Source organism: Diprion similis, chromosome 6 (assembly GCF_021155765.1).
Source record: "Diprion similis isolate iyDipSimi1 chromosome 6, iyDipSimi1.1, whole genome shotgun sequence".
Lineage (NCBI taxonomy): Eukaryota > Metazoa > Arthropoda > Insecta > Hymenoptera > Diprionidae > Diprion > Diprion similis.
In genome coordinates, this window is record NC_060110.1 from 5,515,789 (window position 1) to 5,534,889 (window position 19,101).

Consider the following 19,101-nt stretch of genomic DNA (forward strand, 5'->3'; position numbering starts at 1 on the left):
CAGTAAGATCTTTATCTTTATCACGACCGGATGACTTCGATGGAAAAGGGTTGAACAGAGTGTAAGAGAATCAGGCGGAAGGTAGGTGAAAAATGATGTGGGAGACACGAAAGTGGTTGAACCTGAAGGAAGGAAGGAACAGCACCTGCTTCTCAGGTATGCTATCCGTTGCCGTATCGCTTCCTTCCCCTCCGCCCTGGTACCTACTCAGGGCATATCCAAGACGTAACTACGCGTGTAAGCATAACCATATCTCAGCACGCTTTGCCTCGTAATTCACCTCATGAATATCGAAATTACAAAGGCGGCTCTTCTTTCCGAGGTATTGCAGCCGATGCTTCGTCAACGGTGATAAAAAAAAAAAAAAAAAATTGTTTCCGAGAAATAAGACCAGCGTCACGTCACGTGAGATTTTTTTCATTGAATGAGAATTTTTCCACACCCACACTAAGCGCAATATCATTTGTTCAAATGGTACTAAAAATTTCTAGGAAAAATTGGTATCGTTGCAATAACATTCAGAATTATTTTAGTCGGCAATGATAAATTTTCTAGTTATTTTAACAATGAATCTGTGCCTGTGTGTGTGTGTGGCTGTTTTTTTTTTCTAATTAGTTGAGTTTTCGGTTTAACTACCACAAAATATAGTCAGAACTGTGACTGCGTAATGAGAAAGAATAGTTTTACTATCCGTAAAGTAGTTGACAATTCAATGACGGTATGAATGAAGAGTTAGAAAAAAAAGAAAGAAGAAAGACGTTTTCTAAGACACAAACAATTTAAGAAAAATCTTTATAAACGAGACGTTCAAAATGATTAAACCCTGGCGTTCCTCATGCGATTGTGATGGTATTGAATTAATTTTTCTTGCCAACAAGATCAAACCGTAAAAAGACGTCCGGCTTTGATTTTCAACCTAGGCAGATAGGAATAGAATTTCTCGTTTTTACCCACTGACGAGTATTCAATTTGTCCCGTATCGGGAAAGTATACTAAACGTGCGCCCGCCAAGAGAAGGAATAACGAGTGCTTAAATGTCCTCATATTTAATTCAGTGGCTGCTGGGCATCACACGAGCTGGCAATTGCATCGTTGATTACTCTCCGTTCGTTTCCCGTGTCATTTATACCTGTTGAATTTTACATCGCAATCGATTAGTTCTAGATTCAATTAGTTTATGAAATTAAGAGGCCCGCGTTTTTGTTACGACTAGTGACAATAATCTGTAACGTGTCGGAACATACCTTTACTAAATGGGACCTTATAACGAAGAAAAGGATTGCTAGATACTTATTAACGATAAAAGATTACAATTTAGAAAGATTTCTAATAGTATCATATTACACAAGGTACTATTTTATGCACAGAGTGCTGACATAGATACGCCTAGCAATAAACAACAAACTCGGAACAACAAACCGTCAGTTTATACTTCAGTTATTCTGATTGTTTCTTTAAATTCAAAGAATATATTTTCGTATTTTGGTTATTCAGACTGTTTCTTCATATATACTCGTGGCAAATGGGCAGCGCTTGTAATACGATAGTTCTCAAGCCTGTCCTGATCTATAAAAAGTATTTATTAGGTCCGCTATCTGTTCTCTTTCGAGTCTCTCCGTTTCAAATCAAGTGTTCGTGCAGCGATATTCCGTACAACTGATCATTGAAAGTATCTCTTGCATTCCACGTTTATGAATAAGAAGTTTGAATTAGGACAAATGAAGTGATTTCAAACCCCCTTAAGAATCTCCTCTTCTCTTCGATGATAATATCTATAGCTTTTCGCAATTGGCACCTAACCATAAAAGAAGAACAATGAAATCTAGTCGAAGGATCTCAAATTTGAACTCAGATATGAAGACAGCCAACCACGCGTTTGGTTAGCCTTGACGTAAGACCTTATTGACTAGCTTCTATCCGATTTGCAGAGTGATTAAAAACACAAGAAAAAATGCGATATGCCGTCTATCCATCGAGTAGAGTTTTCGATCTCTAGCTGATTTTCCAAATCTCAGGATCTAACCCTGATGCGGCTGCACCGCACGTGAACTCCAACTTGAAGCTGCGCTGTGTTACGGATATAGAGTTGAAGGGTATAGAGCAAAACGACTAACTAGATGCGGGAAAGTATAAATTTAGAAAATGGGAGTCTCGCGTGGTGCGTCGAGAAAGGTGAAAATAACACGATGGTTCTCGCGCTGGGCGTGCTGCACACGGTGTTTCAATCTCAACAAATCAATGCGATGCAATCAATGTTCAATCCACGTCCTGCAGGGGATTAAGATTTCCTGAAGGATTTTCGGAACATCAAATTTATTGTAAATAAAATTACATTAATCCTTCAACGTTTCGACTAACTTGTTTTTGATCCAAAACAAAATGCAAGTTCAATTCTACGCCGATCGTGACACGACAATGACGATTCTATACAAATCATTTGACAATGCATTGAATTCACTTACGCCAGTCACATTGCCAGTCATTGTCACATGATGCGTGTAACAGAATCGAACTCGCATTTTGTTTCGGATCGAAAACAAATTAGCCGAAAAGTTAAGGCAGTAATGAATATTATGAGTGACCTGAATTATTTGGTATAAAAAAAGACTTGAGAAATATCACGAAGTCAAATTTCCGAAGTACAGAAAAATCGTGTGGAAAGTTCCCACTTTGCGCACTAGTAAAACGATATAACATGACGTGTATACATATATATATATATATATATATATATATATTAATTGTGAATCAATATACATTTTCTCAAGTATTCTAACTACTATAAGGCATCATCCTGATCAGATATTCTCGGTTCTTTATAAAGCTTTACATCCCAAGATGAACACTGAGATCAGCTGCACGAAAATGATTGAGGTGACAGATTATCTCATCGTCAGCTGTTATTACTATAATTACGAACCCAGCAACGAAATGCGGTGGTATATGGTAAATCCGGTGGGAAGAGCGTTATTTATACCTACAGCAATAGGATTTGCGTTAACCGTGCGGTGATGTGGAAGTAGAGAACGAATTATGATTCGATTATGATTTCCAGGCTACATATGAACTTCATACCGTGAATAGAGACTGCATATGACACAACGCATGTGACAAAGAGTTTGTAAATCACAATATAAAAGCTACGAAACGTTGCAACAAGTTGCGAAGAGACAAAAGGCTTTCAAAAGGAAAGCAAGTACATATTTATAAAACTTGAAAGACATGTTAGAGTGGTGAGGTACCTGTATGATAAATCGATGGAATCGCAAGATGGAAAAATTGAATAACAGCCAAGTGGTGCTTAATGAGGCAAATAAGGAAATGGTAAAGTACCATTGAAAGAATATATAAGATGACAGAAGAACGATGAACTGAATAGACATTAGAAAGTAATACACAGACGAAACTGCTGCAAGATGCGACAATTTCAAATAACTAATCGATCATAACATGGAATTACGAAGACGAAAAATAGTGTTTAAAACGTTTCGTTAATCCCAGAACAATGGCTCGGATTGATCGGTAAAATTATTTCAATAACTAGAAAACGAAGTCAATTTTTATAATCTCTAGTCATCTTTTTAAACCCCTTTATATTCTTCGTGATCTTTGTAATGACTTGTGACAACTGTAAGCCCTTGTATAAATCTTATGTCCTTCTTATGTGTTTTTCATGTCAAGATCTTTGTAATCCGTGTAACATCCACAATCCCTTGTAATTTTCACAATTTATTTGTAATCTGTATAAGTCGTATCACGTCGTAATGTTAGAAATTTTCTTGTAATCATTAATTTTGATGTTTGAAATCATTTTGCAATCTTTGCAATCTCTTTATCACCCTCGTTATCTCGACAGTCAACTTTTGATCTATGTAACCGTCATCGATGTACGCTATTTCCAAATTATACAAACGAACTTGAAAATTGCGTAAGGTTAAAAAATGCAAATAAAATAGTAACATTCCTCCAAACCTTTCACCGAGGTAAATTCTGCGGGAGAATCTCTCAACGTCAACGACCCATGGATACGAGAGTACGTTCTGCATGCCGACTTGAGATTATATGTACATAGATACTAACAATGCGAAGAGGTGCTGGAAGGGCACGCATGTATAGAAGGTTGCAATAATGGCGCGGGGTGACCGGAGAGAGGTAAAGGTGGGCGTGTTTGTGATTGGAAAGCCGATTGTATTCACGAGGAGTCTCTGACCTTTCCTCAAACAATACGTAGCTTGTAGGCAACACGAGACTTACGACTAGTAGTCCAGTAAAATTAGATCTGAATTGAAAATATTCGTGGCTCGTGGGTGCATTTTGATTTTTCGGGATTTTCGTCCCTCACGGAGTTCAAATCTGAAGTCATTTTTGATCTGTGTAACCAAATTTGACGTTTTTTTTTTTTTTTTTTAATTTTCCTCAAAAATTGCTGTCGATAGATGAAAAATGACTCGACCAACGTGTAGAGCAGAAAATTATGTTATAATTATTTCAAGACATTGTCAATTGTTGGATATCAATATCACCGTACAATTTGCGTAAGTAACGATAAGAGAAGTTGTTGAAAAATTTTCGCCATGGAAATTCTCCCGACAATTCTACACGCGCAATTTATACATATATAGCATCATCTACAAGTAATTTTGAAGAAGATATAAGATTTATTTTTACCATCGTGCAGATAAATTATAGATCTTTCCATGCGTGGCCACACTGATATCTCTTTTACGTCAAACTGTTTCAAGCTTCGTTGAACAAGATACATGCTGTAATTAATCGCTCGACCAGCGATCTGCACTTGCTGCTTGTAGGTAATAATTTCTTCAGACCCTTCCTCATCTTTTTTTAATCCGTTCAATCCTAATGAGAACATAGTAACAAGACTCGTTCGAATTGCGCAACGGGAAGAACGATAAAGAAAAAGGGAAAGAGAGAAAGAGAGAGAGAGAGAGAGTTGAGAGAAGAGGTTTCAGTCTCGCCTCCATAAGCTCAATTACAAAAGCATCATTATCGAGATAATTCACTGCCGTTGCAGCGATAGAAGTCAAGAAGTGTTGACGTCACCAGAGCTTGAAGATATATATATATATATATATACCCGAGGCATCTCAAGTACTTTTTCCCCTGTGGAATGCGAGTGAAATATACGGTATAAAAAACAGTATCGCTTTTTATAACGCAACGTCTTGATCATTCGAAGAAGTTCCGTCGTACGATGATCATCATAATATGTCATTCATTTTACAGAAAGTACGAAGATCTGGTTTGAATAATAAGCCGAATTTTCCTCTCTATTTTGTTAACAAATGTGTGAAATTTTCTCTGATTTTAAACTCTGTTTTACTACTTGTTACGCTGCTCGACAAATAGCAATACGAGCTAATCTTGCAATGCAACGAGGCTGAAGCAGCCAAACGTTCTAATCTTCGTTCAAATAAGATAGTGAAATCCGAAAATAAAAATTTTTTGAATACGTAGAAGCCTCGATACTTTTATAGAATTATGAGGATAAATCTGAACCTCCATTTTTCGATTTCCAAAATGAAAAAAAAAAAATTGTTATCACGTTCAAGCTTTTTCCACTAGATTACTATAATCTTTGATTATTTCTTCCGTATGAAGACTGTGTCAATCAAATATCGAAATTCTCTCGATTACATTATACGTCTCTTAGAACGTGACTGTAGACGATTTTAAATCTATTCTCAGTTTCGTAGGAAGAAGAAAAAAGCGAATTCTAACAAACAAAAAAATGAATAGAAAAATTGGTACGTTCGTCAAAAGTGTTTAATACAATTCAAGTTTCGTTGAGTAATTTTTAAATTTTACGAGGATAATTGAGCAAAATCTTGTCGTGTAAAATCGTTGTCCATGTTTATGTGTGTGTGTGTGTGTGTGTGTGTGTGTGTGTGTGTGTGTGCAACTGGTTACCCATATATGTGTTAATGCAGGGGTGAAGGGTAGGCGTGGGAAATGGTATCGTAATTCATGAGCAATCATAACGAGAGATTAAGCTGGTGTATTTAAATTGAGAATGTCGTGTGGCGTTGCAAAAAAAATTGCTGATTGCTACACGATTCTTGTATTTTGCCCGTATATTTGAGGGGAGCCTCGGAATGGGGAATATGATGTAAATTGCCATGACCTTATAACACGGCTTCCACACGCTAACGTTGATTCAGAAAAACACCCCGTAGGGACTTCCCTTTCAATTCGTATACCTACATCGTATATGTATACACATTGAGTGTGTGGTTGTGAAAAAGATTTTATCCCTTTTTACAATTGAATATAATGTTCGAGCAAATTTTCATGCTATTACTTTAAACATTTTCGATTCGAATAAACTTAGAAATTCGTTATTTCATGAGGATGAAGTTGGTAACGTTACTTGAACGATACGTGATTAGGAAAAATCGATACTTCGTATCTTGAGCGATGTCCGAAATTTAGTAAACAATGATAAACGAAAGATGCTCTTATTTTGAAAAACCAACTACTTAAAAGTCTTTCTAACAATGAACAATAATCATTTTTAACTTCAGTCTCGTACTACTTCTTGAGTTATTGTTGCACGATATTTATCAAAGTTTGTATGTTTAATCGATTATATTTACATAAATTTTAGAAGTTCAACAAACCTTCAATTCTGCATAGCCATATAAAGACTCTGACGTTATATCAATTTCATGTCATTGAACTAGCGCAGTGATGTAGCATCTTAGAAAGTCATCCAAAACCATTTCCCGGAAAGTGTGAAAAGTATCAAACGAGTTTGAAAATAATGCTTCGATGCCTTAGACAAGAGGATGAGGCTTCAGAATTTCACGGTCTAATCTGCCAAAGTTATTCTTCAACTTCTACAATTTGTTCAACGTGTAGGAAATTTTTGCTTCGAGTTTTGCTGGACATCAACTACGTGAATTTATTTACAACTCGAATTGTGCGACGTTGCGTCACAATTGTCATACAACTATGCGGATGTACGTGTCGATGTGCGTGCATACTTAAATTATTCCGAATGGATTTACGTGAGCGGTTATCGCACCGTTTAAATAATTCTTCATACTATACAGAATAATTATTCACACGTGGCTAATCATTTCAAGAGTAAAATCAAGTGCGATTTAAGCGTGGAACGATTACCTGTTCGTCATAAAACTATTTTATACTATAGACTAGAAATCACTGGGAATCCTAAAATACTGAATGAAATTGACGGATGTAATAAATCATTTCTCCACTATGATTTCAATCGAATTATTCAAATCTAGAAATTTTATTCTACCCGTGACGTATTAAAGTATATTTCTTTAATGACGTAAGCACGCAGTAAGAAGAGATTTTTCGAAATTTGATTCGTAAGGGGATGAAAAAGGATTGAAACGTGTTTTCGCCGATTTCTCGATATTCTTACGTCCGACGAGATATCGACTTGGTTTTTGCTTGCAACGGTTGCTCGTTCAAATACCTAAAAACTAATTTCTGCATTTTTCTGAATTCATAAAATAAGATGTGTTTTTATGTATTGCTTAATACGTTCCAAGCCACAGCCAGAGTCTTTAGTATAGTAAAAAGACATAACTCGTCGCAGATTCTACCGCAAAATTTACATTTTACCTTCAAGGCATTCAAGCAATTTCACCGAGGCATATTTGCGACGATATTTGCATTTAGAACAGTATATTAATAACACTTACACGTTAATTTTCTCGTAACCGCATATTCTTCTTTAGAATATAACGTTACGTCCCTTTTCCGTGTCAACAGCCATAATTACAACAACGATAGACTTTCAACGAATAACACTGTATATAATAAAATCATTTCCTGAAAATAAATTGACGAAGTTATGGAAAAAATACAAACAAAAGTAGAACTAAATACGAAAGAATACTTCCAACGAAATGACAGTGACCGATTGACATCGGTGACGTTTAATTTAATATTAAAGCCATGCCTTCTTCACGGATCATCCCCCCTGATGTCTTTATCCACATTCCCATCTCGATCAATATTGTCGGAAACGACGACACGTTGACTTTGAAAGTGAAAAGTTGGTATTTACCGTTCAGTCACACAGGCATACAGCGTGAAAAATCTCATATCATATATCGTATACAAAAGAGGAAATAAAAAAAAAAAAGAAAAGAAATAATCTCCATCGCACCAATGTCTCGGATTCCAAGTCATGCGCCGGTTGAAATTACTCATCGAGATATGATTCACGAGCATCTAAGCATCATCAACAGATGTGTTCAAGAATCCTTCGATGGTTAATATTTCACCGAAAACTCAAGGGAAATGTTTGATTACGAAACTAGATTTGTATATTACCGTTGAGTAATCTGCATTTCGCGTATCGAATCGCGAATGAATTCTTTCGGTACCTTAACCACCGGCACGTAGAAGCCTCTTTGCTGTATTAGTCATGATATTGGAGCCGGAGACAGTAGTTTATACTATTAGAGGCAATAAACCGATGGCCGAATATGTCAATTAATTAATGCACAAAGCGGTGCTGTTTCAACTTCTTTATTTCTTTGGCCTGAGTGACCTTTGTCAGTGTGTAATTCTTCTCCCGGAATCATCATTGCGTCATCCATTTAGATACCATGATGTTTATGTGTGTGTGTGATTTTTTCTGTATTACAGTATCCGGTTAGCTTCGAGGAAATCAATAAACAACACATGTGTAGTAACGCCATACGCTTACGGCAGCGTCTATAGGCTAGTGAGAATAGGTCTGAATTCAAAATATTCGTCTAATGGCTGCATTTTGGTTTTCCAGGGATTTTCGACCTTCAGGAACTCAAATCTGAAGTCATTTTTGAGCTGCATAGCTCGGGTTTCGGGAAAACAGCTAAATTTGAGGTTTTGAACAATATATTTTGAATTCAGACCTATTTTTATTGGACTAGTAGTACCGGAAGCGATCTTGCTTTAGTCTATTAGAATATTTCCACATCAGTTTTTACCAAAGACTACTATAGATTTTGTTCTTAATTGTACAGTAATTGTATATTCCAAAATTTTTTCACGGTTGTGCAGGAAAAACTTTCGGTTAATTCACGTCAACGTATCCCGAATACACATAAACGTTTTCCTGCTTTTTAACTGTTGCATAATAATTAATTTATCGTGTATCTTTAAATGACTTCGAAGTACATTTTTGGTATAAGGTCGATGAAAATGGTTTTAAATATCGTTGGAATATTCCTGCATAATCGATATCACGGAAGGCTTACGGTTTTACTATCTCCATCGTCATTTCCTCGCAGGCTATAGCGTCAATGGCGATAAATGGCATTGAAAAACTGAACAAGTGGTTAATTTTGCCGGGGTTAATGAGGCCAGCTTAACGACTTTCCCCCGGGATGCGTTTCGAGTCCATAAAACATGAATAAATTAAATTATTCATTCTTTAAATTCTTAACTTGACTTTTATTTTTTAACTTCTTATTACAATCACCCCGAAAATGAGAAATTGAGTTTTCACTAGATCTCGACGTTTCAAAGTCTAGAACATCACCTTTGACCATTGTACCACACACACACGCACACGCAGACGGAGATGATTCTCTGGACTTTGAAACATCGAGATCACGTAAAAACTCTGAGTTTTTATTTTTAGGGTGATTATAACTTCCCGTTTCATTTTATCCTGGGAAAGTATAATCACCAGTGACAGGGAGAAATTGAATACGAGCGGCAAAAAAATTGAATTGCTTCCTGAATTTACAGGATCAATTATTCGTTACTGAACACGAAAGCGATGGTTTTGTTCTAACTATATTTCGGTTAACTTTAGATACCGAGTGTGAATGATACGAACAATTCAGTATAACAAATGTTTGTAGAATAATTCAAATAGCGCAAGTCTTTTTTCCCCAGATGCGTTATCTTTTCTTTTAAACATCGTTCACAGACGCACAAAAATGGTTCCTGATCTTTACACTCCGTGAACGATAATGGCATTACGATGACTACCTCAAGTTCAAAAACAGATGACAATTTCCAAATATATAAACATTTGATTTTTATCTTCTTTTCTTCCCTTCACATCATCAATTTCAGCGTAATATGTAGGATACGTTATAGACATGCTTCATGAGTTCGTCTTATCTTCGCGATTATCGTTAAATTATATCTCAAATGTCATGCATGCAAATCCAACAATATCAAATTGAAATAGTACATTTATGAGGGTTGAATGAAATCCAGTTAGCCACAGTGCGATTGTGATTAAATATTGAACAAACCTATTCATTCCTGATCGGAACACGCTTTTCGATTACGTTTCATCGATCCAAGCTTTTGAGGTACATGAAATACCTGTGATAATAGTTCTTTACGTTCAGTATAGTGAAAGGTGTAAAAAAGCTTACGATCGATCTAATCGATTCTTCTGATACTTTTTGAGACATGGGTTTCAAATTTGCTATTCATTGGGTGGTAATCGATGGTACCATTGCCAGGTTCAGTGGCCCTACCATAAACGTAACAGCACATATGGGTTCATGCATGTCCAGTTTTGGTGACTACCCCAAGATTAGAAATAATTCTTGTTAAGAATTGCTCTTCGATAAGTATTGATAATTAACAATCGCAGTCGAATAACGACGAGTTGCCAGGAATGGATGACGGCGGTTGAGAAAATCATGTGGAACACTCATTTCTCACCCTTGGAAGATTAGGCCCGGGGTTTACGAAGCACGCAGTTTCGAACACTTGAGAATAGCGGCTCTACCGGCTGGTAATAAAATCCAAGAATTGATTTACCTCGTTACCGTCGGTGCACGTACGCCTGTGTGTGTTCGGAGGCACAACGAGTCCCTGAATGTGCTAAGTGTCTATAAAAGGTTCGTATCTCGGAAGCTTTGCTAGTAGACGGTCAGCTGAATATCCTTAAATTATATGATGTACAACACGTGAGCACCTTTATCCGTAAAATATAAATTGTGTAGTCGCATAGCTGGGCTAACCCTTAGCCTGAAGATAAACTGTTATTTACGAGCATATCTTATCAGTTTCAGGTCTTCTAAATCCATTAGGTATACAGTATCCCATACGATGCATAACAACGAAGATGTTATAAATCATTCATACTCACAATGCATTCGGAAAGGTTTTACGAGTATATTAATTGATTTCGGAAGCTACATCAAAATTTGAAGTTAAACATTGATTCGAGAAATATCTACGAACTCTCTCTATGGAAGTAATAAATCAGTGAATTTTGGACACTGAGCTTCAAATTCAATTAGCATACGGTTTTCGAGCAGAATTAAAAATTGTCATATCATGCAATAATCGATAATTCATCCATAAATCGGTGATGAATAATTAAAATTCTAAGCTTCAAATTTATCGCTCTGTCGTCAGATTGCAACCCCCACACGTGTCTATCATTCGAACCCAGAGAATGATGATTAGTTTTGATCACTGAACATTACTATTTTCAAATCTGTAATAATATTTATAATTCAGACATTTTTCTAGCAACGATGTTGTAAAAATGCAACCACCTTTGATCTCAGAGCAACTTCTGTACGATGGGTGCCGTCGTTTGAATCAAAAGTTATGAAAATAAAAGGAAACTTTTTCAGAAAATCTCTAGCAATTATATTTGCACCAATGACATAGTGAACACGAATAAGACAGCATTTTCGTGTAATGGAAATGAATAGAGTGAATTCGAACAATACAAGTTAAGATATTAACAACATAAGAAAACGTTTTGTAAATAAAATGCTTGAAATGATTGGAGTCTAGGGTTTTTGATCCGATCCTAATAATATTGGGCTAATTTTTTTCGCCATAGAGATGTCCAGACGTTACATGAATTTTTTTTTTTTTTGTGCAAATGTGGTACAACAGATGTTGGTCAACAATTAATCTGGATGTTGTTTCATTCGAGTTCACTATCATTGGTGTAAATAAAATGACTGGAAAATTATCATAACTCTTGATTAAGAATGTAGATCCCATTCATCCTCAAGTTTGTTTTTTTCCATTCAGACTTGCTTGTTTCAGACATCTCTGCACATTCGCTTTGGATAGACTTTAGATAGAGGAAGAAAAAACTGAAGCGAAGACAACTTGACTGTTTGTAATAACGTAGCTTCTCCAATTCAACAAAAAATTACATATTTTACACAGTAAAGCGAGATGATTCATATTCAAGATAAGATATCTAAAATTTTACCATTTAAAAATCATTCATTCGAAACGCTTCAGAAGCGTGAGAAAGTTACAAGCGCATAGATAAGAAATTTGAATTTTGAAACGGTTTTTCTTCTTCATTCGTTCCACAACGGACCTTAAAATTTAGTACAACATCCAACGAGCTAAATCCTTGAACTTTCATTCGCAGGCGAGACATTTCTTCAAGGATTTTATTTCATCGAAGATGTAACCCAACGTATTAAGCAGATATAGAGGGTATAACATACCGTATATCTATCGGTTGAAAGCGTTTCCGTGATTCCTCGCTCAGCTTAAGCAGATTGTTAACGTGAAGAAGACAGCCACATCCAACCACCAAAACTGATCGAACAATTGCCGAATAAATTCCACTATTCTACACACAAAGATTCGTCTAATCGTCCCGACGAACGTTGTTTAATTTAATGTTTGGAAACCACCTCGATTATCGATTTAAACCGATATCAGTGTCAGGAAGTAATAACGAAAGAGTGTGAATTTAATCGCAACAATTAAACAGCGACGTGCAAACACCAAAACCACATACACACGGGGGCACCTTGTGCAGGTGCTAGACACGTGTTTATTACATCCACTCGCTAGATGGTTTGTTTATCATGGTTCGCACAATCCACACAACACTTCACAGTACATCCAACACCGCACCAAATCCTTGTGTTCCTCGCTCTAACCTTCCTCGACTTAGGCGAGATTTTATCACTCAGATAACGAGACGACACACCTCAATTAAAATAAAAATTTTAGTTTAAATCCCAGCCGATATGCCTCGTCACTAGTTTTTATTTTCCCAATATTTCACTATCACGTACGTTATCATAATTTACCCTGTGTCTTTGTACACCATCACATATAATACTTACGACGAGACACCATTGAAGGTTTTTCAAAAATTCACCACCAAAAAGGTTTAGATTTTAAAAAATTTTCAAAATTGATATCCCCAAATAAAATTTCACACGGTTCTTCATCGCCACTATGCGCCCACTTGACACTCTTTTTTATACCTCTTCATTCGACATAAGTATTATATGATACCGGAAGCTCTTGCGCGACACCAAAGGAAAGGAAAGGAACGGAAACGACACCGCGATGTTCTCCGTGCGGCGTCCACGCTCGCTCTGGCCTAAGAACAGGAGCGCCGGCCATCGACGCGCAGTCGCTGACGTGAACGCGCACCGCGCCAAAGATCTTATAAACCAATGACCGCGCACTGCGCACACTGCACGCAGGGCGCCATCCCAGTGGTTCTCCTTCAAGGTTCGAGCCACCCCCGGATATTCACCCCTAACCCTAGACCGAGCCGGTTCTCACTTCCCGGCGAGAAGAAGAATGCACGCGAGGGAGGAATATAAATAAAGGAAGAACGGGGAGTGAAGACGCGGGCGAGACTCGGATGGCTATCGTGCGTTTCGGGGATTTTCGTGACGACTCGATTATCCGCGCTAATTTGTTTTTTTTTTTTTTTTTTCTTATAAAACATAAACGCATTATGTGACAATGACTGGCGATGCAGGTGACGTCGTGAGAAAATTGGATGTATTGTCACATAATTTGTATGGAATTGAACTATGTTGTACGTAATCGAGTTTTCATGAAAATTCCATAAATCTGAAAGCAAGTTAGCCGGGAGGTTGAAGCATTTATGCATTTTGTTGTATAGTAATATTCGTCAAATTAGGCATTTAGCCTTAGGCTTCAGGCTACTTGTTTTCGGTCCAAAACAAAGTGCAAGTTCGTTTCTATGTATGAGTTATTCATTTTTTCGGACTCAAATATTTGTCACCTATGTCGATTCTGTATTAGGTGTACGATGACTTTCGTTTTTAAAAAAAAGATGAAATGAATGTTGAAGTTACAAGAAAAATTTTTCTCCACAAACATATTATTTCGCACCATTTGTAATTGATATAAAAAAAAACGTACATTCTATTGGCAGTGTTATGCGTTCTAAGAACGGAATGAATAATAAAATAACAGTTTTCTTTGAGAAGTTTAAAACTAAAGATTTTTAATGCAATTTTTTTTTTTTTTTTTTTTTTTTTTTTTTTTTTTTTTTATTTCTCTATCGAAGTGGTTTAAAATTCTTGAGCTTGCAGAATATCAAGAGGATTATTTTTCAGAATTGCACTATTCAAAATGACCCTGCAAGTACATTTGCATATCGTTCCCATATCAGATTTCACAGTGCCTTCCGTAAGTGAAATTAATATCCGTTCAATTTTTTTTGACTATTTCGAGGAGGATTTCTAAGAGATTTGGGTTAATTATTCATTTTGAATGATGTAAAATCAGGTGAGGTGCTTTTGAAAATAAACAAAAAATAGGAAAATCGAGTTTGTGTTACAACTGGCTGAAGACACGGTTAAATTCATTTTCAATTACTGTTCACTTAGCTACGATTTCACCCACTTTTATTTTCCTCGTTGACAATAAACGCCGATTTGTGGTGTCCATAATCGTAATTAAGACTCGCGGTATTTTTCTACATCCATATAGAGCGATAACTTTCCACAAACTATGTTCTAGTTCGTAGGATTTTTTCCATCGGTCAACCTATCCGTTTCCATGTAATCCTCTTGGGTGCGGTAATTCCATAGAATCGAAGATCCTGGCGCGTCTAAAAATTTCTAACTCTAACTTGAAGGGGAAAAAAATACAAAATCACCAGAACCTGTTGGCTCAAGTCCGTACTTCACGATTTTTACGGCTATTTAGACAACTTTTGAATCATAAAGTGAGAGGGTATTTGTTTACTTTCTTGGAATCTGTTTTATCTACGCTCTAAACGTCTTATTATGTTGTCAATGAAGCGATATTCTAGGTTGCACAAATTTTATCATTTTTAGTAACCACTTTTTCCTTGTGAAATTCTGAGTTCAGCTTTCACTCAAATCACAGCTATAACTCAGACACTTTTCTAACGAATTCTAGTTTCCCAATTCCCATTAACCAACTCCTAGATAACTTGGTTAAAAGTGCCGGATGACGAGAGCTGGTCTTATAAACTTGCAAATGCGATATGAAGCAGTTGTTTCATCAGAAATTATTGAAATCACGTTTGTCGGATTCATTTTGAAACACTCGCTTAAACTTAGATTTATTCGTGTCACTTTCACCCCAAAAAACGTCATAAAAATTGTCTTATACCTTTATCGATACTGTAATATAGTATCTCATCAACCGGAAAAATATTTTCCATTGGTTTTCGTTTCTTTTTTTGTCTTTTAACAATTGCTCTAAAATTCTTGCTCAGGTTTCCAATACTGATAATTTCACTGCTGAAAGTATTTGATCAACATCTTAGAAGATAAAACATCGCTTTAACGTTTCTCAAGCCAAAGGATATATTTCTCGAATAATTTTTCCTTAAAAAAAAAGTTCTGATTCCTTAATAAAACGTAGTTTCGCAACAGCTTGAGATACGTTCTGAGCAATAAATGTCCCCCTTATTCCTTGAATTCACGGGACAACAAGAAAATCATAAAATGTAAATTGAAAAAAGTACGCCACTGCGTCGTCAGCATACACGGGGATGCGCCTGGACCAAATAAACATCTGCAGCTAAGGCAACAGCAGCCAGCGGTGTAGTCTTAAGCACCGTTCGAAGAGATCTGTTGACAGATCGAAAGACCGGTTTGAGGTGGTCCAAGCTCCAAGTTCTTTCACGAATGGTTATTTATTTTCACTTTTTTTCCTTAATTTTATTTATTCCGGAGGGTGGGAGGGAGGGAGGGTCACGTGTGTAACTGTATACCATATATATATAGAAATGAAGCAGGAGACACGAAGAAAAATCACAAATTCAATTATTACTACTGCACTTTAATTAATGAATATTCATAATTTCAAATTTTTTCTAAATTTATTTAATTCGTGTCTCAAACTTCATTTCTATAATTTTTTAAGATATAAACTTCGAGAAAAAAAATTAACAGTTTGTTAATATTTATATTTACATGTCACTCCGAAAACGTCTAGAGTACACTACTTTAAAAATTAAAAAAATCTTGAACGACCTATATAAATTGATATATCGAGTTGAAATTTTCAGAATATTTACAATTTCAAACGTAGAAAATGATTGCATGACGAGAAGAAATTGTTTTTGTTTTTATAATTCAATTTTGAACCATTTTAGAATTAAAAAAAAATCTTGACCGACCTCTTAACATTTTTTGATCAAGCTAACTTTCGGCGAGTATTTTTGAAAACTAACTACTGTGAAACTAACATTTCTTTGTATACGAAGCATTATTTCCAAAATTACCATTCTATTCAGCCCATCGCAAGAAACATTCGTGATTCGTTCTCCATTTGTTCTAAAATAAAAAAAAATGAAAAAAAAACTGTAAAAAATTAAGCAAATCACAAAAACGGCTTAAAAATCTCATTAGATTTTAAAAATAATGCTCCAATTGTACATGAATGCACGTTCCTCGAACACAGTTTGAAAATTCCAGCTCGATAGAAACTTGCAACTACGATCGAGTCGTGTTTTCCTCCAGCACAGACACAGGCGGATACAGTGTTTTGCTTACACTTCAAATGGCTCAACTTTTTTAATCTCAGCCAGCCATTGTGGCCACACCAGTTTCAACACCGAGTCTCGTAGCTTCAGGCACCAAGTTCCGTAATACATGATAGGCATGAACCCAAGTGCACAAGTTGAGCCACTCGTCTTGTAGTGCGGGCAGGGGAAAAGTAACTTGAGATGAAAAAGGTGGAGGCATGAGGCATGGTGCTAGTGGGTACTTAGCGTGGCGCCAAGCTGGGAACAATTTTGACTGTTAGTGCAAGATTTTCCTTTTCCGGTCTTATCGCGCCTCGGTGCTCCGACGTGTCAGAGGGTTGAAAGGATGAGAGGTATAAATATATTTTCTGCCAAGTTTAAAAAAGGTCTACCGTTGATTGTTATATAATTTTTTCATACTTTTTAGATTGTCTCGTTATTCGTTTCTTTTGCCATTCATTCGATGAAGCGAGGAACGTTTTTTCCAAATTTTATATCTGAAGATGATTTAAATCAAACAATTTTTAAAGTATTTTAGTAATAAGAATTTGTTTTTTTTTCACACATTTCACTCAATCAACATATTCTGAGAGCTGTTTCAGCGCAAATTAGTTGTTTAGGTAATTTCTTACTTGATTTTATTCTGTTCTTCGAGGCTAAAAAAGGCAACACGAAGATTTCTACCTATTATAGTTATAATTAGGTTTTTAGGGGGGGGAAAGGTGATGCAGAAGAAATTTTAGTAAGAAACGAATTAATTAAAAATAATTTTCGAATCAAAAAGGGTTTTCCATGTGACAACGAGATTTTGGACGATTTTTTTTGTGTGTATTGTTGCAGTGCCATGTTTCAGTGAAGTAAGTCACAAATTTGATTGACTAGCTACGAGCCAATTCACAGATTAATCAAAAAACTGATTAATTAACTGACCCAATTAATCGGGAAATGATTTATCGAAATAGTTAATTAATCGAAAAAACACGCGTCTTTGAAAGAGTCGATTAACCGAGTGATCGCAACATCGAAAAAACAACTCATCTGAAGTGCCAATTAATCGTCTAATCGGAAGACCGATTATTATAAGAATCGACTACTTCATACGGACTATAGTTTCAACTAAAACAATCCGCACCTCATCGATCGCACTGGTTAGAATAATGTATAAACAATTAGTTTCATAGTGTAAAGTTAGTTTCATGAAAAATTGAACTTGTCAAAACCATGTATAGTACATTCCCCTCCAGTTATGTGCAATTTATGCTACCGAGATTTGATTTGCAAAATAAATGTGCAGAGCCTGTGTATCTTGTGCGCAGATACAAAAGCAGAGTAATAAACGTCAGTCCAGAGTAACGAATGCAGACTGCAAGTGGACACGACACATTTCACGTCGACGTGAAACCCCCTGCATTTTTTTTTTTTTTTTTTTTTTTTTTTCTCTCGCTGGTCACAAAGTGGAGCCCTTCAATACGATGGGGTCATATTGTTGTGTGAGAAAAGTATAATCGGTTTTGTTGTTACCGTTCCCCCCGTGTGTTGGTACGCACAGGACGCTGGGGTTTCCATGCTGCCGAGGCTGTTGACACAAAATAAATTAGTTCCAGGCCAAACCAGCATGGCATGCTGCAGCCACGTTTCCGATGCCTGGTACTGTGGCTTTCGGTTCACGAACCAAGAACTTTAAAAATATACCATATTTGAAACCGAAGACTCGAAGGAATAAATTAGGGCCATACGTAATACGTTGAACTCGGGTTTACGACCTTCGAAGTCGGATACCTCACGAGGTACACGCGTTATATGCTATACTTGTAAATAATTTAACGCCATGGAATATCGTTGCCTTGAAAGACGGCTGCAAAGCTCCATGCTTTTTTCGAATCGGATCTTGTTTCTAACTTTCCTTTCCTCTGTTTTCAGAGAATAAAGGAAGTTGGTGTAATCACTCTGAAAATGAAACGGTGACTTTTTACCAGAGCTCTACGTTTCAAGGACTACAGAATCACCTCTGACCATTTTCGGATGGACGTTTGCATGTATTTGGGTGATCAATTTTATTTGCGACGATAATTCGAGAACGAATTACCGGATTTCAATGATTTTGATCTCGATCTACACGCCTTTTACAAATTTTGATTTTAGCTCTGATCGGTTCAGTACTTTTTTAATTATTTAAATAACAAAAGTTCAAAAAATTAAAATATATTTAAATACATTTAAAAAAAAAGTCACTTTCGAAATTCGGAGTTTTCCCATTCAAATAACATGGAAAGAACTGAGTTCTTTCATAATTGCTACCAATTAGTCGCATTTATTACTACATGTTTGATCCTGAAAGCATTTTGGACAACAAAAATACAATTTAA

At 36.2% G+C, this 19,101-nt stretch overlaps 1 protein-coding gene across 2 annotated transcripts in view; it reads right to left on the reverse strand.

Annotated features, from left to right (window-relative positions):
- Nucleotides 1-12,570, reverse strand: part of LOC124407237 (protein tincar) — a 113,228-nt gene extending 100,658 nt beyond the window's left edge. For both annotated transcript variants that reach the window (XM_046883194.1, XM_046883193.1), the window contains exon 1: nt 12,453-12,570. The gene's annotated coding sequence lies outside the window, so the exon portion shown is untranslated. The remainder of the gene's footprint in view (nt 1-12,452) is intronic.
- Between the last annotated feature and the right edge of the window lie 6,531 nt (nt 12,571-19,101).